This window comes from Giraffa tippelskirchi, chromosome 6, assembly GCF_054371585.1.
Source record: "Giraffa tippelskirchi isolate mGirTip1 chromosome 6, T2T-mGirTip1v1.2.pri, whole genome shotgun sequence".
NCBI classification, from domain to species: Eukaryota; Metazoa; Chordata; class Mammalia; order Artiodactyla; family Giraffidae; genus Giraffa; species Giraffa tippelskirchi.
In genome coordinates, this window is record NC_137280.1 from 30982799 (window position 1) to 31008140 (window position 25342).

At 39.3% G+C, this 25342-nt stretch overlaps 1 long non-coding RNA gene across 2 annotated transcripts in view; it reads right to left on the reverse strand.

Annotated features, from left to right (window-relative positions):
- The window catches only part of LOC145511652 (uncharacterized), a 450792-nt gene that overhangs the window by 198380 nt on the left and 227070 nt on the right, over positions 1-25342 (reverse strand). For both annotated transcript variants that reach the window (XR_014058025.1, XR_014058028.1), the window contains one exon: positions 10502-10563. This is a non-coding gene — a long non-coding RNA (uncharacterized LOC145511652). The remainder of the gene's footprint in view (positions 1-10501; positions 10564-25342) is intronic.

Consider the following 25342-nt stretch of genomic DNA (forward strand, 5'->3'; position numbering starts at 1 on the left):
AGAGAACTCTTTCTCCAAACATCTGCCTGCTTTTCTCCTATTCTGTTGAAATGTCTGCTCATCTCAGAGGACCTCATTGATCAACTGTATAAGACAGCAGGACTTCATGTCCCAGTCACCCTCTATCTGCTTATCACCTTTTATTTATCGTCACAGCACAAAATCCCACCTGTCGATAAAGACTTGGTTTTTGTTGGCTGCTACTTGCCTTTCCACTCTAGAAGGTTAGCAAAGATTTTATCTTTCTGACCACTGCTAGAACCCCAGCATCTCCAACAGGTCTTGAATCAAAGTGCTGCTCTCTATATGTTCAAAAAGTAAATAAATATACTAAAAATCGCCTACAATGTCACTGGAATCATAGGTCTACTGAATTACAGCTAATGGATGTTTTGGTGGTTAGGGGAGTCCCTTGGCCCCAAATTACAAACCTCTGCCTGAATTCTGGCTTGTCTAATATCCCAAATGGTAGACAATTCACTCTAGCATATCAAATATTGCTTTCAGGTTTTTTGGTTGAGGTTCTTCCAAATATGGAAAGATCTATAACCCCCAATACTTTAAACAAGAAACTCGAAAAAGACAAGAAAGCCAGTGTTTCCACATTTCCTTTGTTCTCTAAACCAGTAAGTCTCAAACTTTAGCCACATCAGGACCACCTGGAGGAACTGTAGATGATGGAGCCCCCACTTTCAGGGTTTCCAGCTCAGCAGCTCTAGGTGAGGTCCATGAATTTGCATTTCTAACTAATGCTGATGCCACTGGTCAGGAAAACCATTTTGAGATTCTTTACCAACTGAGCTATCAGGGAAGCCCCTGAGAATCACAGCTGATGCAAAAACAAAAACCTCTGCTACAGCCCTTCACACTTTCACCCTACATTTGCCTCGGTTGACTTTATCAGGAAAGTAATGATTGCATTTACTCCCTGATTTTACAAACTTAAAAGTTATGCTCTGGGAGTATGGGCAAGTTTTATGTTTTAGTTCCATAATGAAATCCAGGCTTCAGCATCATTAACCAATCTGCTTCATAATGAAAATTAATTATTATGGTCATTAGACTAAATGGCTTCTGTCATCTGCAAAGACATAATTGGTACAGAAAATTGTTTTGCAAGTATGAAATAATCAATCAGCAAAGGCTGGCTGTACCCATGCTTTTTTTCTCTACCATCTTCCAATGGACCTACCCAGAAGGCACTGAAAATGGGAAGAGTTCATTTTAAGGAGGAATGGCATGGGTTGCTTTAACAAGGAATGAAAGATGTGTGGCCTATGCATTCTAAAATACACAACTTCATCTTCCAAGTGCACTTTTCATAATTCCAGGGGAAGGCCAAAACCATAGGGAGATCCCTGAGATGGGGTTGGAAGAAAACACTTTCTCACCAAAGCACACTACAAAAAAGACAACATTCCACAGATGTAAACTAATACAAGAACATGACAGTTGAAAAGATGGTAATGAAAAGTCAACAGAGGATGCAAGGCATGATTGAAAAATGCATAATTGAAATGTCAGAAGTAAAACCATGAGACACTTAGGGGAAAGAGTTCTGGGAGAACACCTATTCTATGGACTCAGCAATATAGGTCCCATCTCCTCCATTCATGCTGCTGAGCCTCCTTCTTCTGATGCTTACACCTCTGCTGGGAAGGGGGAATACCAGAGGAACCATGCTTGGCAATCAATATCCTTCAACAGTTCAAAACTGCTTTTCATTTTTTAAAATTTTTGTTGGAATATAGCTGCCTTTCAATGTCATGTTAGTCTCTACTACAGAGCAAAGTGAATCGGCTATACATATACATATTAATATATATCCTCTTTTTTGGATTTCCTTTGGTTTCTAAGACTCAACCAACCTACTTGGAACTTGCCTATGCCTCTAAGGCTATTTTCTTGCTTTCTGAATATAAAAATCTATCAAGGTATTTATTGAACATTTATTTAGCACCTATTTCTATAGGGTGCAAAATTTTAAAAGCATTTACTGATGCCTGGGATAGGGAAAAGAGACAAGGTTATAAAATTAATAGAAATTTTGTTTTCTATGCTTAAGAGTTTAAAATCTGGTTGGAGAGACAAAAATAAACAAAAGTAATTACATGAGAACAATACTAATTCACATATCTCCCAGTAAGACTATAAAAGCAATTTAATAGGAGAAATATTTTTCTTTATGGATTAGCATGAGGCAATATCAAATGCATACTCAGATGCATCTGTGGGTACAGATAAATATTCCTATGAATGAGAAGCTGATTTTGACCCCAATATATTCACAAAACAAATGGATGTTGACATATGCAAAGATGACTGGGATCATTTTAAGCTGATAAATAAATTACTAAATTAAGCAGCCTCAATCAAGCATTATTTGTAGGGGTACCATGCTACCAAAGTTTATCATGTTTGCTTTGAAGAAAAGTTCTTCATGCAGAAATGTGGCTAATTGTACATTGTTCTAAATAATATCAGATGTAGAAGACAGCAATTTAGGGAAGATTGCTCCTAGGATAACAATATTGAACAAACATGTAATAATAATGGCCCAGCAGGAATCCAAAAATAGAGTCAGCCATTCTCCATATGCTTCCCTCCCTCCCATGAGGAGCTAAGAGAGGATGTATTGAACCAAAGACAACTGAGTCATGTGCTTTCCATTGTGAGCCCCTTCTTGCCCTGCTTGCAGTGTAAGCACTTGACATTTTTATGAGTTGCTTCATCAGTACCAACTAGAAAAAGACTTTAATACTGAGTGTGCTGTGAACATGCAAAGTCAAATAGTCTTCATTGAGATGAAGGAACTGATGCATCCGTCTATCTCAGTGGGAGTTAGTCGCTTACACATATCTGAGGGATTTGGTTGACTGCGACTTTCTTTTTTCCAATTCCCATTGTTTATAAGAAGTCTTTTATCATCTTGAAGTCTGAATTAACATTTCTGTCTCTACCAGTTCAGTTGTTTTTCCATTTGGCAAACTCTAGGTTTTTCCCGTTGTCTTCCCTTTGGGGCAAGAATTAGCATAGTTGTGCAATGTTTATTGTTTGCTGTTCCTTTATTTTTTGATGTCATCTTGACGATGTCAAATCTTCCCTGAGTTGTATTGGGAAAGCCAAAGATTTCCATGGAGGGGGAGTTTGGGAACACAGAATATTCAATAGGAGCCTGAGGTTTTGCTGGTGAAACTGCTTTGTTTTAAGTGCATTCAGCAAGCTGGACTCTCAGAGGCTATTTCAGTAGACTCCCCTCCAATTCCCAACCCTACAAACACACACATACAGACACACACACACACACACTCCATTGTTCCAACTGTAGAGTCGGTATAGCAGCTGCAGATAACAGAGTTCCACATTAGGGAGGCAGTAAGCAATGTGGTTAGAAGGTCCAACTTCAAAATGAAATATCTTCTGGATTCAAACCCCAGCATTGCTTCTTACCAGCTGGGACCTTGGACCTCTTACTCAACCACTCGGATGGGGATAGAGTCTAAGCTTTTCACTCTATGAAATAAGAGAAAAAATACCATCCAGGAATATCATGAAGAATAAATAAAATAGTATGCATAAAATGTTAGCAGAATATCTACTGAGCACACTACTAAGATATACTGTCAATAATGATAGCTTTTTAACAATTAGAATAAGACTTTAGGACTCAATGTCAATGTTTGATGATCAAGGGGTAGATTTTTGTTTGTAGATTATTCAGTAGCCAGATTCCTTATCCCTACAACCTCTCATTGCTCTGTTCATACAAACCATCTAATTTCTTATTCCAAAAGCCTTCCCTAGGCTGTCAAAGGGACAGGAAGGAAAATCATTTCTATTAGTATTTCATAGCTCTAATACAGGTGGATTGGGGAAGCAGTTGAATCAAAAAAAATGGGACATTAGCTATTAAAGATTCAATTACTTTTATTCTTCCTTCCCCCATTTGAGGAAAAGTTAGCAATAAGGGGAAAAAAAAAGACTACATTATAGTACTTTAGGAATGTCCTGGGGAAAATAAATATGCCATCTAAATGTGAGGTATCATTATATTATTATCACACTGCATTCATTTAATAAGAGATTAAAATGTTCCGGTTCACAGCAACTAAACTTGTTTCAAACTTTCCCATGGTTTCTTTGATATTCTTTATTTGAAGGAAGCTCCCATTTAGGACAATTGTTGCAATCTGTTGGTTTTAAACTAAAACCCTCTTGGAGATCGGAAGTATCTTTAACCCAATCATAAAATTAACGGCTCACTTGTTCCCTCAGATTCATATCTTCCCAAGCTAAGGCAATCATACCTCATCCTATTAGGCCAGTAACAATTGGGTCCCTTATCCTGCTATATTCTAGGATACATTCGTTGACCACTTTCTCCTTCTAGAATTCCAGGGGGAAAGTGAACTTGAGCAATCCCCAAAATGCTGAGAGTTCTGAAAATTCCATGGCACTGTGTTACAAGTTGGCTTCTCTAAAGCAATCACTAAGAATGAGGCTGGGGTACAAGATTTTTCTTAGAAATCACACTTAGGAAGGGGGAAAAAAGAAATGGGATGGGGCAGGGGAGAAATCAAATTGTGTGACAGATTCCAGAAAGCCTTGGTCAACCTAGCAGAGCTCTCGAGAGCAAGAATTTTTCCATCACAGTGTCTCCCATGGTACAAAATGCCTCAGATGTTGTATCCCCATCATGCTCAGTCATTCCAGATGCTGAGGGCTGAGGCAGCAAGTCCTTCCTTGAAGTAGATCTGGGCCCCTCCATCCCTTGCTCCTCATCTCAATTCTGACCTCCTTCCCCTAATAGGTAAGGTGCAAGAGGAAAGGAATATATATAGGTAGCCACATGTTTTCATCAGAGTCCAAGATTATGTTAATATCCTATCTAGTTAAATACTCTGCCAGTAGGAAGAATGACTATTAAGAAGTGGAGACAGAGGAGCAATGACCATTCCTGGAATCATCATCTCTCTTTGTTTCTAAACTTATTCCTTTTCCATTAATTCTTACATTGCCAAACAGGTACCACCCCCTACCCAACAGTCCAAGGAAGAAATTTCTGAGGCATTCTCCACCCACTTCTTCTCCATCACTCCACATTCAATCAGTCACAAGTCTTACAGAGCCTGTATTCCTAACATTCCTCTTGTCCTCCTCCCCTCATCTCTTCATTCACTAACACAAGTTAAGATTAGGTCGTATCACTTGTAATTATACCTACTTATCCTCCTTCAAAATTCAACTTGCACTGCCTCCTCCAAGAAGCCTTTCCGAACTCCCAACCTCTGCAGCTCTCAAGAAGACCTCTTGCCATTCTGTACACACCCACTGATCTGTGTGCCTGCCTCTCTACTGGACTTTCAGTTTGCAGAGACCCTGAGCAACATCTTATTTGAATTTGTATCCCAACATCTAACTAGGTGCCTCACACTCAAAACATCCTAAGTAATTGTGTGCTGAATGCATTTATTGCCCACCTGAGCTAACTTGAGCTTTGGGGCCACATAAAAACAGTCTCCAGGAACTTAAATTCAATCACATCAAAGGAGGAAAGGAAAGCAAGCCTCAAGACACTAGAAAGGAAATCAACATGGTATCAAAAAAAATTCTTTTGAAAATCTGAGGCAACTTCCCTCTTGGTCCAGTGGTCCACACTCCCAATACAGGGGGGTGGGGGTAGGGAGGTGGGGGGCCTGGGTTCAATCCTTGGTCAAGGAACTAGATCCCACATGCCACAATCGAAAAAAAAAAAAATATCCTGCATGATGCAACTAAATGTTTCACGTGCTCCAACAAAGATCAAATATCCTGTGTGCCACATCTAAGACCTGGCACAGCCAAATAATTTTTTTTTTTTCATATGAGACATTTGAAAATGAAACAGAAATATATATGAAAATAGGAAAACATAAAATTAAAGCTGAGTAGACAGAGAAGGGAAGGGAGTGCTATAAAGCCTCATTTCTCGAACTATCAATTGAGTAATGTCAAGCTGATGTGAAAGAAAGCCAGAAGAAAGTGTGACCTAATCTAGCCATATTTAAAATGGCCAGGGAGAAGAGGAAGTGAATGAACAATGCTAATTAATTAACATTAAATAAAACTTTAAACATCCAGAAAATACTCATCATTCATTTAAAAACCCAGCAATCCCACTGCTGGGCATACACACCGAGGAAACCAGAATTGAAAGAGACACGTGTACCCCAATGTTCATCGCAGCACCGTTTATAATAGCCAGGACATGGAAGCAGCCTAGATGCCCATCAGCAGACGAATGGGTAAGGAAGCTGTGGTACATATACACAGTGGAATATTACTCAGCCATTAAAAAGAATACATTCGAATCAGTTCTAATGAGGTGGATGAAACTGGAGCCTATTATACAGAGTGAAGTAAGCCAGAAAGAAAAACACCAATACAGTATACTAACACATATATATGGTATTTAGTTAATTGGTAAAGATAACCCTGTATGCGAGACATCAAAAGAGACACAGATAAATAGAACAGTATTATGGACTCTATGGGAGAGGGCGAGGGCGGGATGATATGGGAGAAGGGCACTGAAGCATGTAAATTATCATATGTAAAACGAACAGCCAGTCCAGGTTCGATGCATGACACAGGGTGCTCAGGGCTGGTGCACTGGGATGACCCAGAGGGATGGGATAGGGAGGGAGGTGGGAGGGGGGTTCTGGAAGGGGAAAACATGTACACCCATGGTGGATTCATGTCAATGTATGGCAAAACAAATACAATATTGTAAAGTTAAAAAACAGATAAATAAACTAATTTAAAATTAAAAAAAAAAACGTGAACCATTTTTAAAGTCTTTATTGAATTTGTTAAAATACTGCTTCTGTTTGATGCTTTGCTTTTCTGGCCATGAGACATGTGGGATCTGGGCTCCCAGACCAGAGATTGAACCCGAACCCCCTGCATCAGAAGGTAAAGTCTTAACCATTGGACCACCAGGGTAGTTGCCCATTTGCAAGTTTTTACCTCATCTTTTATTACAGTTTGTTCAAAGTATGACAGGAGATAATAGAATGAGTGATAAGGACATGCTTCAGTTTGGAAAATAAATAAAAATACCATTTAAAATCTAGGAAAAAACCTACTCACAGTTCAATTTCATATTTCATGAGACAAGATTGGAAGGCATAATATAAAATTTTACCAAGTAGAAGCAACAACAGAAGAAAGCCCCAGTCCTGCAAGAACGGATAGTAGTATTTTGAACAAAATGAAACTTATATGACTAATTACAGGGGAAAAAAATCGTATGACTCATTAAGGAAAAAATATCAGTTTTTCATATGTAGATATATACATATTAGCATGTATCTAATATCAGTCTCCTTGCTGATATTAGATACATACTAAATGCACAAGAATACATCATGAGAAACGCTGGGCTGGAAGAAGCACAAGCTGGATATTCAAGATTGCCGGGAGAAATATCAATAACCTCAGATATGCAGATGACACCACCCTTATGGCAGAAAGTGAAGAAGAACTAAAGAGCCTCTTGATGAAAGTGAAAGAGGAGAGTGAAAAAGTTGGCTTAAAGCTCAACATTCAGAAAATTAAGATCATGGCATCCGGTCCCATCACTTCATGGCAGATAGATGGGGAAACAGTGGAAACAGTGTCAGACTTTATTTTTTGGGCTCCAAGATCACTGCAGATGGTGATTGCAGCCATGAAATTAAAAGACGCTTACTCCTTGGAAGGAAAGTTATGACCAACCTAGATAGCATATTAGAAAGTAGAGACATTACTTTGCCAACAAAGGTCCGTCTAGTCAAGGCTATGGTTTTTCCAGTGGTCATGTATGGATGTGAGAGCTGGACTGTAAAGAAAGCTGAGCACCGAAGAATTGATGCTTTTGAACTGTGGTGTTGGAGAAGACTCTTGAGAGTCCCTTGGACTGCAAGGAGATCCAACCAGTCCATCCTAAAGGAGATCGGTCCTGGGTGTTCATTGGAAGGACTGATGTTGAAGCTGAAACTCCAATACTTTGGCCGCCTGATGTGAAGAGCTGACTCACTAGAAAAGACCCTGATGCTGGGAAAGACTGAGGGCAGGAGGAGAAGGGGACGACAGAGGATGAGATGGCTGGATGGCATCGATGGACATGGGTTTGGGTGGACTCAGGGAGTTGGTGACGGACAGCGAGGCCTAGCATGCTGCGGTTCATGGGGTCACAAAGAGTTGGACACAACTGAGTGACTGAACTCAACTAAACTGAAATGCACAAGGAAATGAAGTATCTTATTTTACATCAGATCATGGTTTGGTTTTGGGTTTTTTTTATCTTGTTCACCTATATAATACCACACTGACTCAGAGACAGACATAATATGAAGCCATATGATGGAAACCTGTGAGCAGAGACAGATCCTAACGTGGCACATAAAAATAGTACATGTGAACAATGAGAGGGAAACTCTTGTATTCCTAGAAGATGAGTGAGATGTGAATTATCATATCAAGAACGTTAAAAATATAAGAGATGTGAGACTACCTTCAAATGTTGAAACAAAAAAGAACTATTATTATTAGAATACTCTCTTTCTTCTTCAAAACTCCTTATTTCTTCTCCATTTCCTCTAGTATATCTTCCCATCTCGATTCCTAACCTCAGACATTATTCAGTTCTCAGTCCTGAACTCTTGTTTCTCTTTTACCAACCACAAAGTAAAGTGAAAGTCTGACTCTTTGCGACCCCACGGACTATAAAGTCCATGGAACTCTCCAGGCCAGAATGCTGGAATAGGTAGCTTTCCCTTCTCCAGAGGATCTTCCCAACCCAGGGATCGAACCTAGGTCTCCCACACTGCAGGCGGATTCTTTACCAGCTGAGTCACAAGGAAAGCCCAAGAATACTGGAGTGGGTAGCCTATCCCTTCTCTAACAGCTCTTCCCGACCCAGGAATCGAACCGGGGTCTCCTGCATGGCAGGCAGATTCTTTACCAACTGAGCTGTCAGGAAAGCCTTTACCAACTATAAATTCCATTTAAAATAATCCTGAAATTCTTATGATTGCTGCAGTGTAGCTCTTTCACAAACACAAGAATTTCATTTCATATTGAGTCTATTCATATGAAAGTCACATCGAGTGATATCTTTTAAACCCATTTCTTCTTTTTTGTCTCCACAACCATGGTCTAATCTTGACATACAGCATCTCTCCTATGGATTACTGCAAGACTGAGCCTTCCCAGACTCTGGTGCTAAATGAGTCTGCTTAAAGATCTCTTTCTCTCTGTCTCTCTCTCTCTTTCTCTCGGTTACCTCCTACTTAAATGCTTTTTTCCTGCACCCTCATCTACAAACTTAGATTCCAACTTTGTCTCTAAACTTGGACACCAGACACCAAACTTCTCACAGGTATTCAAGATCCTCCATGATCTGGTTCCACCTATCAACCCCACATCGTTAACTGCTCCTGAAACAGAGCCTTCATCTAACCACTCACCAAGTCTCTGTCCATCCAGTAGCTGCGAAGCACTCAAGTCATACTGCTAATGGTGAGTCATATTCCCCGTGCATGGTGAGTACAGAAGCTTAAAGATATTAGGTTCCTTAATCAAGGACATATTGTAAAAACAAAAGTGGGATTAAAACTCAAGTTTTTCTCATTCCAAAGCTACCTTATTAACCACCCTTTGTTCAAATAATTTTCAACCAAAATCTAGTACTCTTAATCACTGTCGTTCTTCTGAACCAAAACATGTATAAATAAATTGCACACACACACGCACACACACAGAGTCTAGCTCTGGTTAATGATGACATTAGCCAAGACTTTTATACTGTGCAAATTCCAAACTATATAATTAAAAATGGATGCCTTACTTATATATGTTAAAATAGATGAAAGTGTATTTGACTGATCCTAGTTCCTCAATATAAAACTAAAAATATATAAATCAAAGGTCACTGTGAAATTAGAAAATATTTCTATGAGCTTATGAAGACTTTTTGAAAAAGCTCCTGGGAGGAAAAAAAAAACTAAATAGATATAAAATTCCCACATTTCTCTGCTCACTAAGACAATGAACTAGACTCTGATGCAAATTCTAGTTTCTCTTTCATGCAAATGTGTGTCTGAGTTTGTCAGTTTCATTCTCCTTTCATACTGAAATCAAAGTATATGAATGGCAATTTCTCCTTTCTTGGTGGCACTGAAGTCTTGAGAGCAGGGATCTATCCAAAGCCTATAATATTATGTTTGTCAGAGGTTGCAAAGTGGTGGCCTGAAGACTCAGTCTGGCCTGCACATGTGTGCCATTGGCCCATGCAATGTTTTTCCTTTAATTGAATTAGTCCCCAGCATTCAAAATTCAAAAAATCTCACATAAAAAATCCAGATTTCCAGATTTTCTTGGAAAAGACAGAGATCTGGAAACACCAAGCCCACATTCTTCCCAAATCGCTGCTGCTTCCTGGGGGCAGGGTGGGGGGAAGGTTGTCTCTGGAACTCACCATGCTTGGCCTGTCTTTACTCATGGCTTCTGTCTTGTCTTGTAGGCATGTCATTCTACATTCTGAGGATATAAAGGTGATAAGAATTTCGGAAAGCATTTGTGGAAGGACAAAGTACATCAAAGAACATGGGAAGAACAGAAATAGGAAATCAGAACATCATTCCAGATTTTTTGTTTTGTTTGTGTTTGTGTGTGTATTTGAAGTTATTCATTGAAATGTTCCCCTGTGAAGGTGAGGAATCTACCAAAGTTTCTTCCACACCTCCTGCTCTCTTTCTCATTTCATCTACAACTCTTAAAATACAAAGTTTTTTAAAATATAAGAAAAACTAAAGTGATAAGAGAACCATTTTAATTTCTTTGTCCCAAGAATATATATATATGTATATATTTATGTACATATAGATATACAGAATATATGCATACAAATGTATATACATATATACACACATATATACTTATGTATATATATATACATGTATATGTATATATACATATACATGTATATATATATATATATATATATTCTGAATCACTTTGCTATATACCAGAAACCAATAGAGAATAGTAAATCAACTATGCTCTTATTAAAAAAATAAAATAAAATAAGGTCATTTAATGTTTGGGTGTGATAGTAAACGTGATCTTCTCTAAGCTTTTTTTTAATTCTTTTTCCCACCACTCTCACCTCTGCTGCCCTGGCTGGCAATACTCAGTTTGGAAAGACAATTATAGTTATGAGGTGATCAAATATTATAGTAATATTTTTTAAAGTTTGATATTTTAATAGTAACTTAAAGAATAACCTAGAAAAAATGGTAGATCAGTTTGAGGAAAATACAGATTATAGGCATGATAAATAACCAAAACAATGTGTTCAGTCATGTCCAACTCGTGACCTCCTGGACTATAGCCCACCAGACTCCTCTGTCCATGGAATTTTCCAGGTAAAAATACTGGTTTCCTACTCCAGGGGATCTTGCTGATTCAAGGATTGAACCTGTGTCCCCTATGTCTCCTGCATTGTCAGGCAGATTCCTTACCACTGTGACACCTGGGAAGTCCAAAACAACAAAAAAATCCTGGTAATCAAAGAGAACACTGGGATTGAGACAGGGGGTATTCTTAAAGCTAAATCACACACGACTATATTTAAAATAGATGATCAACAAGGACCTACTGTATAGCACAGGGAACTCTGCTCAATAGTCTGTAATAAACTAAGTGGGAAAAGAATTTGAAAAGAATAGATATATGTATACCTGAATCACTTAGCTATACACCTGAAACTAATACAACATTGTTAATCAACCAGATGCCAATATAAAACAAAATTTTTTTTTATTAAAAAAAAACTAAGTGAGGCAACAGAGTAAAGATCTTTGGTTTTAAAGATGTCTTTAGGAAAGATATTTTATTTCATATGTATATTTCAAAATAAGCAGTCTCAGCAATTTCCAAAGGGTTATTATGTCATTTTTTCCTATACTTCTGAATAAAAGCAACCTGTGATTAAGTAGCAATTCATTATTTAAGGAACAGATAGAATTCATTGAACATTTTATAAGAGCATTTCTAGTGCCTTCTCACCTCTTAGGAGCTAGTTTCAATTTATACACTGTAATTAAACAGATAGCCAGAGCCAGAGAGAATTCATCAAAGAAAATGGAAACTTATTTTTGGGTAATTAGCTACTCTGGTGATTGATCAGTTACTTACTTCTTTATTTTTTCTGTTCACTGCCAATTCCAACCATATATTTTATCTTATTATATAAGAATCTCCAAGTGGAAAATGTCTAATAATTTCTCAAACTCTGCTTAAGTGTCAGTGAAGAGAATAATAAAAGAGGAGCTCTTTCTTTGCAGAACTGGTTTTCGAAACTTTACATGTGAGCTCCTTTGAAATACTGGAGCTCTGTCCTGCCATTCCCATGGAAGTGGCTCTGCCTGAAAATGCAAGGCTAGAACAGCAGAATAAGTAATAGAGCAAGGACTTATTAGATAATCAGGCTATTAAAGAGAAAAGTGGATATTCTGGCTTGAGGTTAGGATAATCCATTTAAAATCTTCTGGAGAAGAACAAAGAGGAAACTTACTAATTTGAAAATTGCCATTCTTTTTTTTTTCCAGAGCTACTACCAATTCATTAATGCCTCTTTTGAAAAATCTCTCAAATTTTTCATTTGGCAGACAGATTTTCTTCATTGCTTCATACTGATGGGGGGTAAGGGGGAGTGATGTCTTCTTATGTATAAAATAAACCATATGAATGTGCAAATTTAGACAAATGGGAAAATAAATGGATGGTTATTATGCAAATAGCAAAAGCCAAATGGATATGTAAAATGTCTTAGACCACAGTGGCACTTTCTCAAAGAAATGTTCTCTTTGCTCTTGCCTTTGAGCCTCAAAACCCTTAAGAACCCAAATCAACTCAAGAGATCTAGCTTTCAGCCTTTAGCTTATATTTATTTCCGTTTCTTCTTTGTCTAAACCAGACTGGACAGTTCTACTATACATAGGCAACTACAGGGAAACATGAAAGAATTAAGAAATAGGATTTTCTATAGAATAAAGTCTACCAAACAAAGATGAAACCACTAGTAGAAAAGTACCTTGCACCTTCAGAGAATACACTCAGCACCTCCTAGCATGCAAAGTACTTTTCAGCGATGGAATCATCTTCTTGGAAAACGATAAGGTCTTAGCAAGTAAATTGGAGCAATACTTTTCAGTGGACATGTTTTACAGGAATTATCTTCTTCAAGGATGACAACCACTAAGTTTAAATTCTAGAAACTGGAAAGTTTTCTAAAACTCTCGCTGCCCTTTTTAAATTGTAAACTGGCTGTCTTCTCCTTTCCTGGCCATCTTGTCCGGTGGAATTTGCTCAGGATGCTGGTATGTGTGATCCAAAGCCCTTTTAGGTCTGTGGGCCCGGAAGTCTGCATTTCCTCCCCTCTCTCTGTAAACCATGTAAGTCTAGCTTCTGTCCTTTGAGTCCATTGAAATTGTACTACATGGATGGTCACTATCAATTTTTTAACAACCAAATCCAGAAGTCTTTCCTAGTCATCATGATCCTATATCAAGTGTCTCTACTCCAAATCACTGGTCTCCCATACCTCCCAGCCCCTCTGGTAATATCAGAGGTTTCAATATATCAATACATAATATGTTATAGCATATATTATTAATATTTTATATTTCCCCTCTCTGACCATTAGATAATTTTTTCCAGTCTTAACTACCTATTGGTCAAACAAGAAATGATTTATCCTTTTAACCAATGGGTATTTGTTATAACCCTCTACACCTAAGATGAAAGTAAGTCTCAATCTCAGGCTCAGGAAATTGCCCTCACACACACAAGGCTTCCCTTGTTCTCCTTCTTCTCTCTCCTCTGCCCAAGATTTACAAATTTTGCCATGCTTCCCTCAATATATCAATAGAAGGGAAACCAGAGGCTAGGACCTATTGCTGACATTGGGATCTGTTGTCCCAAACCCCAATCATTCAACCAACTTCTTATGTGGATCAATTTTATACCTTTTGTGGAACTAAAAATGAAAGTGAAAGTGCTATTCACTCAATCGTATCTGACTCTTTGCGACCCCATGGACTGTAGACTGCCAGACTTCTCTATCCACGGATTTCTCCAGGGAAGAACATTGGGGTGGGAAGCCATTCCCTTCCCTAGAGGATCTTCCCAATCCAGGAACTGAACTCAGGTATTACACATTGCAGGAGGATTCTTTGCCAGCTGAGCCACCAGGGAAGCCATAGTCTGTGGAACTAAGAGACATCTCAAATACACCTGAATCTCAATACACATTGATGTGTTCATCAGTAAAAGTTGCTCAGTCATGTTTGACTCTCTGCGACTCCATGGACTATAAAGTCCATGGAATTCTCAGGCCAGAATACTGGAGTGGGTAGCCTTTCCTTTCTCCAGGGGATCTTCCCAAACCAGGGATCGAACCCAAGTCTCCCGCATTGCAGGCGGATTCGTTACCAGCTGAGCCACAAGGGAAGCCCAAGAATACTGGAGTGGGTATCCTATCCTCTCTCCAGTGGCTCCTCCCAGCCCAGGAATCAAATCAGGGTCTCCTGCATTGCAAGCAGATTCTTTACCAACTGAGCTATCAGGGAAGGCCTACCTAATTGATGCAATCCATACTGGTTTCCCTTCTATTGATATATTGGCAGAAGTGTGGTAAAATTTGTAAATCCTGTGCAGAGGGGAGAGAAGAGGGAGAACAAGGGGAAGCCTTGTGTGGGGGTGCCGGGGGGGGGTGGGTACCTCCTATGCCTGAGATTGAGACTAACTTTCATCCTAGGTGTATTCATCAGAGCATGTGACAAAATTGTCCCTCCAAATGATGGGCAGCCAGTCAAGGGAGTTAGTAGAGTCAGCTATGGTCAGCCATGACTACCTGAGGGCCTGGGCAGTAACACAGAGTTGTCATTAAAAGTATTATCCATGGAATATGAGGAGAGACAAGGCCAAAGTTCTTAAGCGTGCCTGTATCACTCTTCAAGGTGTCTTTCGTTTGCCCCTTCAGATTTACTCTTCATTTTTCTCCAGTCTGCCCTAAGCTAGGAGGATGACTAGTATGGATGGCATCAATAGGGCTCCAGTGTTCCCTGTTTTCTGATTGGGTTTGATCAATGGGGCCCCTGCCAGACAATTAAGAAAGGGAAAAAGCAAAGTTAGCGTATTATTGCCCCAGTTCCCTTCCTACACAGCTGTTTCCGAGTGATGGTTCATTCACCACCGCAGACATCTAGGTGGATTCTCCACTGACTCTCCCCTTCTGGATTCCAGTGCCCCTTTTGCCCCTGACCCTTGCAGGCCTAGTGGTAACAGGTCTTCTGTTGCTAGTGCTGGGTTCCTGCATTATTCCTTATGGCTCACCTACACCCTACCCACATCTTTCTAATTAGTGCTCCCATAAATAAAACTTGGTGAGTTGTTCTAATTTTAGTGTGCTTCTATTTCCATTGGAAACCTAACTTACATTGCCAAAAAATCACCAACCTCGTTGGCACATTTCGTTTTATTGCATTTTACTTTCCTGTGCTTCACAGATACTGTGTGTTTTACATATTGAAGATTTTGGTAACCCTGCATCAAGCAGTTCTATCAGTCTCATTTTTCCAATGGCATTTGCTCACCTCATGTCTCTGTGTCACATCCTGGTAAATCGAGCAATACTTCAAACTTTTTCATTATTATTATGTTTATTGTAATCTGTGTTCAGTGACCTTTGCTGTTACTACTACTCATTGAAGGCTCAGATGATAGCATTTTTTAGCAATAAAGAGCTTTTCTTTAAGGTATGTTCTAGATGGCTCAGTAGTAAAGAATCTGCCTGCCAATGTAGAAGCCAAGGGAATGCAGGTTCCCTCCATGGGGTGGGAAGATCCCTTGGAGAAGGGAATGGCAACCCACTCCAGTATTCTTGCCTGGAAAATACCATGGAAAGAGGAGCCTGGCGGGCTACAGCCCACAGGGTCACAAAGCGTTGGACATAACTGGGCACGCAAGCACATACATTTGTTAAACATAATGCACACTTACTAGACTAAAGGATAATGTAAACGCAACTTTCAAATGTAGTGTGATTTTTTTTTTATGTACACAAAAAAATCCACGTGATTCACTTTATTGCAATATTCGCGTTATTGCTGTGATCTAGAACCAAACCCACAGTATCTCCGAGATATGTCTCTATAGGATTTTCAAAAAATCCATATAATAGACCTCAGCCCAGACCTTCTGAATCAGAATCTTGAGAGGTAAAGCCTGAAGAATCATTTTCAATAAGCTTTCTCATTGATTTTTGCACAGGGATTGTGACACACTGGTCTAAAGCAGCGCCTGACAGACAAGGCCTGTAGACCAGATCCACCCTGACTTCTGTTTTGGTGTAGCCTGTGAGCTAACAGTGTTTTTTACATTTTTAAATGATTAACAGAACTCTAAAGAATGTGATGATCTGAAGATTATATGAAATTCTGCCCATAAAGTTTTATTTGAACACAGCCATGTTCATTAGCTTAGATATGGCCATGGCCACATTTGTGATACAACATCAGAATTGAGTAGGTGGCAGAGACCACGTGACCCACATATTGTCTGGCCCTTTAAAGAACAGGATTGCCTACCCCTGGTCTTAAGAGAAAGATGTATTTTTTATTCTTGACCTCTTGTTGAGATAGTCCCCTAATATCTATTTGGACTGAAGACTAAGAATGTTTCTCAAGTCATACAGACCACTCACTATGCAGAGTAATGCTCTCTTATGCATTCAGAATGACAATTCCAACTGTACATGATTGTTGATCTATTTGATCATATGGATATTTACATGAGTACATACTGTGTTTTAAATGTTTGAACCAGAGCTAATGGACACTACAACTGGATATATTTAAGCATTCCGACTTAGGATCCTTGTTCTGCAGCTTATTTGTTGGGTAACTTTGGGAAGTCACTATTTTTACATTTATATGATTTAACTCCAGCTCTCTAAATAGTTATGAGAAAGAAAAGAGAAAATTTTTATGAGAGTATAACAGAAGGCACATATCAGGTAGTCCATAGCTATTAATTCCTTTCCTCTACCCCCATCTACCCCTTCAGTTCAGTTCAGTCGCTCAGTCGTGTCCGACTCTTTGCAACCCCATGAATTGCAGCACGCCAGGCCACTCTGTCCATCACCAACTCCCGGAGCCTACCCAAACCCATGTCTATCGAGTTGGTGATGCCATCCAACCATCTCATCCTCTGTCGTTCCGTTCTCCTCCTGCCCCCAATCCTACCCAGCATTACAGTCTTTTCCAATGAGTCAGCTCTTCGCATCTACCCCTTACCTCACTACATTTTCATTCTTTCACATACAAAAAAGTCAAGGAATAAGGACATCTCTCTCACTGGGAACTGAAAGTTTCCAGGTTATTTGGGAAGGCAAAATAGGCCTCAGAAATGCACTAATGAGGAAATGAGCATCACAGAGGTCTTTATCTCATCAAATACAATAGCCCACACCCTGTGGGCACTCCATAAACACTAACTGAATTGGATTTTATTATGCTGTTAGACCACATTTAATTCCTCTGCTGCCTCCATCATCAGAAAAGCTGGCGTAAAGTATATGGAAATAAACAATTTACCCATTGGTCCATGCTTTGAAAGGAAAACTTGCATGTCGCAGCTGAGACATTAGTCTTTGATAGATTCTACCCTTGGGATCTGTTTTTAAGGTGTAGCTTTGTTTCTCTTGTATCAGTATACAAAAGTTTTCTAAGAAACATGAAGACTTTTAAGATTTGTTACACAGCATATATCGTATTGTACAATCCCCACAGTCCTACCAATTGAAATCGGCTTGAAGACAAATGAAGCCTTGTCACAACAAGACCAGAAACAAGAGGTAAACCTATCACGGAAACTACTTTTCCACATATGCTGAAGAATAAGAAACTATATGTATAGTTTCAAAGCTGAAAAATACCTTGGAGATGATTTCTTCGAAGGATTTTTCACACTGGGGCCCTGGGGGTCTTTGGAGAGCCAAATTGGAAGGATCCTTTCAGCCCCAACCAGTCCTTCAACCACAGAAACTTTGTTTTTGTCCATTACATGTATTAGAGTGAAAAATGGGTCTCACAAGTTTCAAAAGTATTGAAAGTTGGTAACCCGTTGTCTCTTACATTGTATCAGGAATCAGCAAACACTTTCCTTAAAAAGCCAGACAGTAAATATTTTAGGCTTTGCCTGCCCTATTGGTCTCTGCCACAACTACTCAACTTAACCATTATAGGTGAAAGCAAACACAAACAATATGAAAATGAATGGCAGTAGCTGTGTTCCAATAAAACTTTATTTACAAAAACAGGTGTCAGGCTGGCTCTGGCCTGGGAGCCATAGTTCATTGACTCATACTGTACATGATAAAAGTCAGTTCTGAATGAGTTAAAGTGACTAATCTAAAACCCCAACCGGGTAATAGCTATGAGACCAGGATTCTTTCCACTACATTGCTAATTAAGACCAGAAAAGGCAAAAATATACAAGATATCTTATCTTTTGAAAGGGGTTAGATAGTATCAGAAAAGGTTCTATTCAATAAGTAAATGCCTTGCTTGTGGCTTGTACTGCATCCTGCCATAATTCCAATCAATACTTTCCTATAATAACTTGTCTATTACTATATCTAAAAAATATGCCTCAAGGTGAAAAAGAAAATCTGTAATGTTCTTATGTAATATGACTCATTTGGTTTTTCCAATGTCATTCAGTAAAAGGATATGTCACTTAATTAACTATTGATTTGATCAGCCTATCTATAACAAAATGGCATCTAAAGTGTTGTAAGTAAAAATTCATTTGATGTCTGCAACTCAGTGAATATAGCTTGATGTGGTCATTAAGCCATAAGCAAATGGGAATGAATTTATTCTGTCTCCCTTTCCATTCTGTTATACCTCTGGTAGTGATGTCAACATAACAGACTCTGATCCCCTTCATTGAGGTACCTTTCCTAGGAACAGGGAGACTCCCCACCGTGTCATCCAAGTCCCATTCATGACCATGCAGGAGATTTAGCCACTGCTCTTGGGATCCGATCTCCATAATCTTGCCTCTGCAGCTTTTATCCAAATACAGGGGAAGAGAAGAAGCTTCCCAGGTGGCTCAGTGGTAAAGAATTCGCCTGCCAATGAAGGAGACGCAGAAGACTCAGGTTCAATCCCTGGGTCAGGAAGATCCCCCGGAGAAGGAAAATGGCAACCCACTCCAGTATTCTTGCCTGGGAAATCTTATGGACAGAGGAACCTGGTGGGCTACAGTCCATGGGGTCGCAAAGAGTCGGACACAACTGAGCACACATATCAGAAAGCCGGGAGGAGGGAGAAGGCCCAGAGAGCAGCGGCAATCAATGCAACTCCGTCATCGATGCTTTCTGACCGTTCTTCTTCACCCCAAATTCGGTACTGTTTTGACCTTTCCCACATCATTAGTTTCAGTTGCTTGTTACGCCTTTCTTGTTCACAGGTTAGTAAAAGCCCAACTGGAAGGAGCAGTAAATCAAATCAGAGCATATGGGAGATAGCACATACCCCTGTAATTCACACAACATACAAGGCAATAAGGAACAGAAGAAACTAAAATTGCTGTGATGCACATCTATTCTTATGACAGCTGTAATGAAAATGGAAAACAGTTTTAGCATAGCATTCCAGTTAAGTCTCAAGATGGTTGTGTTGTGGTTTGCCCGGGTTGATCTGCCCACAGAAAACAATGGAGACCTGAAATTTCTTTAGGAAATAATTACAAAGATTCACAACTCCCAAATGTCCATGAAACATGCATCAGAATTTTAAGACAATTTAAAGGGACAGTTCTCATACGTGAATTCCCATCACTGTTAGCAATGGAAACCAGGACTACCTCCTACTTCTCTAGCCAAAAGCCATAGAAAAATATTTCCCAAAAGAAAACCAATCTTGTGCATCCTGTTTATTCTTTAGAATGATGGGGTCTTGAAGCTAGAAAAGATCTTAAAAAGCAGCTGCTCAAACACCTTGATTTTATTCACAAGGACACTGAGATACAGGAAGGTTAAGAAGAGTTTCCCAAGGTGACAGTGCTGGTTGGTGGCAAACTCAGGTCTTGGCCCCAGGTTCTCTAATCCCCACTCTGTTCTATCTGCTACACACTTTGGCCTCTTTTCATTCTAGTTCTATTTACCACAGTTATAGTGTTAAACGTTTTAAAGCTTCTTTTCCTTTTAGAATGAAGCAATCAGTTAATACTTCCCATCTCTTTTCATGGGGGAATGGTTGGCACAACAAAAACCTGGTGAAAATTGTTCAAGATTACTCGAGAAGTTTACAGAAAAGACAGAAAAAGATGGTTTTGCTTGTATTTGTTTTCTGGTTTTGCTTTTGTTTTCAATTTTCTGCCCATATCTTGTGCCAAGCAATCACCCCCTTCTAAATGTGGAATCTAAAAAGAAATGATACAAATGAACTTATTTACAAAACAGAAACAGACTCACAACTGTTTAGAGAAAGAACTCTAAATTTAGAGAAAGAACTTATGGTTGCTGGGGGAAGAATAAGGGAAAGGGATAGTTAGGGAGTTTGGGATCGACATGTATGTACTGCCGTCATTTAGAATGTACAACCAACAAGGATCTGCTATATAGCACGGGGAACTCTGCTCAACGTTGTAGTAGCTCAGAGAGGAGGGGAGTTTGGGGGAGAATGGAAACATGTATATGTATGGCTGAGTCCCTTCACTGTCCACCTGAAACGATCACAATATTGTTTGTTAATCAGCTATACTCCAGTACAAAATTAAAAGTTTAAATAAATACATAAATGAAGTGGCTGCTGGTTTCCATGAATTCATTTGTATTTTGCTTATGACTGTGAATACAGGTAAATCACAAGAGCCTTCCCTCGACATGCCTTTCCAACTCACTCCAGCAGACTGGTGTTAACTGTCACACACACGAACCTCTGTTACATGTAACATCCTTCTTAGTGCAGGACTTCTTCCAGATTCTGTTTCCCCTGAAACTTAACTACAAGGTCTTCATTATCACATTTCCACATTCTTTCTTCTTGGCTCTAGCCTCTTGTTAGCACCTAGTTAGTGCCTCATTATGTATCTCTGCCCACCTTCCCCTCACTGCAGTTACTTGGCCTCAGAAAGAATCCCACTCACAGGAAACACCGCATAGTCCAATCAGGCAACCTGAAAATATGTGGTTAGGGGCGGGGCCAGTGCCGTGAGCTAAGGCAGGATCCCATTTCAACTGAACTAACATAGAGGATTCTTTTACTCTCTAGAAATCAAAGATTATTAATCCCCACCCCCCTGCCTATTGTGTTTGGTTTTTGAGTCTTATTTTAATGAAGCATAAAACCTATGTGGCCTCTTTGACTGCCAAACCCAATATTGTGTTTTTAATGAAAAGGTGCTCTGGCTTCCAGAAAGAAATTGAGTCATACTCCGGGTTAGTTAACTCATAAGAAAGGTTGTTGAGATAGTGGTCATAGCAAGAGCATTGGAATTAATGTAAGGAACACAGATTAAAATTTCTTTCAAAACATTCAGTGCTTATTATGTGAAAAGTACTCTTTTCATAAAAAGTGCTGGTGAGGATGTGGAGTAACTAAATTCTGACATCCTACTGGTGGGACAGAAAATGATAAAGCCACTTGAGAAAACAGTTCCTTATACAGTTAAACACACACTTAGCATATGAACCCAAAATATTAATACCATTCCTAGTTATTTATGCAATTGAAATTAAAACTTACGATGAGGCATAGACCTGTACATAAATGTTTATAAGCAGCTTTATTCATAATTTCCAAAATCTAGAAACAACCTAAATACTCTTCAACTGGTAAACAGGTAAACAAACTGTGCTATCCCCACACAGTGGAATACTACACACCAATCAAGAGGAACAAACTAGTGACACATGCAACAACATAGGGGAACCTCAGATGCATTATGCTAAGTGAAATATGCCAGTCTCCAAAGGCTAGGTGCTTTATGATTGTATTTATATTTTGGAAAAGGCAAGAGTATAGGACAGAGAACAGATCAGTGCTTGTCAGAGGCTGGGTGTTGGGAGGGACTGACTATCAAGGATGACAAAGAAATGGGGGGTGGGTGTGGAAGGGAGATGATGGAAGTATTCTATTGCTTGATGTGATGGTGATTACATGACATACAGTTATTCAAACTTGTAAAACCACATGCTAAGAAAGGGGAATTTTACTCTATGTAAATTATATCTTGCCTAATAAGGCCCATGGACAGAGAAGCCTGGTAGGCTACAGGCCATGGGGTCGCAAAAGAGCTGGACACAACTTAGCATCTAAACACAACACAAATTATACCTTAAAAACAACAAGTTCTGTCTTTAACACTAACCAAAAAAAAAAAAAAAACACAACACTATCTCTGTCCTCAAACATGGAAAAATTCATTTGAAAAGTTTTGCTAAAAGACAAAGATGTTTTACAAGGTATGCAAATTACCAGATAGCAGATCTAATTTTAACATCACTTAGGACTCAAGTTTTAACTTGTTGTAATTGCAGTAAAATTAAATAGAGAAAATATATACGTATATATTGGGTGGCCCATCAGAGTGGCTTGGGGCCATGGGTGCATAAACGGTAAGTGCAAAGGAGCTCAGAAACCAAGCAGGCAAAATAACAGTAGTAAATACTTAGTAAGTCTCTGCTAAACACTTGACACTTGCCATGTGCCTCACATACCTTATCTCATTTCATTTTTTCTACAATACTAGGACCTGAGAATTATTCATCATTATTTTGTAGATAATGAAACAGAGGCCCAGAGAGGTAAGTCCCTTGGATCACCTGCTAAGCAATGGGATTAGGATCACTGTGGGTTGTGGATTGGGGTGTTTGGAAAAACCAGGACTTCAGTTCTTCAAAGGTGTTGCTAGGGTTCAGAGGTGGGCCCACATGTGGCATAAAATGAGTAAACTTTTACTTCTCAACTGGAGTAGGAGGTTTTCTTTTAGAAAATAATAGAAGATTTCATTAACATATTAGGGAAAGAACAGCTTGTAGAAGACACTGAATGGTAACCTAATAACCCTGAAATTTGCTCTGAGGTTCCTTGACCTCACACCTTAAGAGATGTCTGCAAAAAGGACAGCTAGTCTGGACAGAGGTGACTTAAAGATACAGGTGAAGTAATCCTTTTAGAAGATGAACCAGACAGCAGTGTTGGGGCTGCTATTTGGGCTTCCTGGCTGCAGGGAGAAACCATCATCTATAGGTGCTGTGGTAGCTGCTTACTCTGCACTATCTCACTTCAAGTCCATTTCCATTCCCTGGGATAGGCCTTATGATCATCATTTTTTTTTTGAATGAGATAATTGAGACTGAAAGAGAGTAAATGATGTGCGTTAAAGTCAATTGCCAGGTCGAGGCAGATCTTGAGACTAAAGCCCAAGTACACAGTACATGTGACACTTACATGTACATGCACAGGGCACTGGCTCCAGGACTGCCTTGGATTCCAAAACTGGAGCATACTCAAGTCCCCCATACACAAAGGCATGGTGTTTGCATATAACCTACACACATCCTCCTGTACACTTTAAATTAGCTCTAGACTACTTATAATACCTGTTGTTGTTGCTCAGACACTCAATCAAGTCTGACTTTTTGTGACCCCATGGACTGTAGCCTGCCAAGTTCCTGTGTCCATGGGATTCTTCCGGCAAGAACACTGGAGTGGGTTGCCATGCCCTTCTCCAGGGGATCCTCCATATGCAGGGATAGAACCTACATCTCCTGCATTGGCTCAAGGATTCTTTACCACTAGCACCACCTGAGAAGCCCATTATAATGCCTAATTAATACAGGGCTTCCCACGTGGTGCTAGTGGTCAAGAACCCACCTGCCAATGCAGGAGACATAAAAGACATGGGTTCGATCACTGGGTCGGGAGGATCTCCTGGAGGAGGAAATGGCAACCCACTCTGGTATCTTTGTCTGGAGAATCCCACGGACAGAGGAGCCTGGCAGGCTACAGTCCATGGACTCACAAAGAGTTGGACACAGCTGAAGTGACTTAGCAATATAATATAAATGCTAAATAAATAGTGGTAAATATAATGTAAGTGCTATGTACTCAGTTGACCATGCACAGCAAATTTAAGTTTTGCTTTTTGGAACTTTCTGAAAATTTTTTACAAATATTTTTGATCAAATATTAGTTGAACCTGGTGCTGCAGAACCCAAGTATCCAGAGAACCATGTGTATACATAGCTCTTGGAGGTAAGGAAATCCATCAAGATTATTCATAGTAGTCAGGAAGCTTAAATAACGCTTCCTAAAACAGAAGAAAAGATCTTAACAGATAAAAGACCAAAGAGTTGGCTATACTCCTTGACTAATTGGATATGGGACAAAGGAAGAATCATAGGTGTTCACAGGGCCTAGGGAATCAGAAGTCTTATTTATAGAAACATGCACTGAAAGGCCACACAAATAAACCTTGACACAACCTGAAAGTCATGAACAGATTGTTTTTTAAGTACTGAATTACTATTGATTTGGCAACTGCAGAATGGCCTCACCCGTGTATCCAGAGTTTTTATCTCCCCTTTGCCATCCCTAGTGCCTCTGGCTAAACCAGGATGCTAAGACAGTGCAAACCATTTTAGACAAATATACTTGGCCATCAGCAGACTACTGTGCAGAGGGAGGGAGGGGCTATATTGGGTCAAGACCTATACCCAAGACCTAAGATCCAAGGTACCAGGCCAGAGGAGGCTGACCTTAATGATTTCTTAGAGTCACAATTTCTGCACTCACCTCCACTCCAAGAACTTATTCACTTATTAACACTGGTAACAAGCTTAATAAAGAAACTTTCAGGTATCATTCACATGTTGAAGAAATGAAACATTTAGAAATGACAATATGCCCCTTCCCTTTAATTGTAATTACCTGTACATTCAACAATTCAACAACAATTGACTGGGCATTTACTATGCATCAGGCACTGTGATTTTATTAGTTAAAAAAAAAAAAAAAAAGAATCTCACCACTCTTGCCTTCACAGAGCACAGAGTTTGGCTGTCAAAAAGGATTACAAATAGAACTTTTGAAAAGCCAAAATCTTAAGTGTTCCAGAATTCTTCTAACCTTCCCTCATATTAACAGGCCAGTTTGTTGATCATAATAATGGAGCATCTAATTTTATCCCTAATGTTCTTGCATTTTGCCAAGAATCTTCACTGTATTTTTGTTTACTC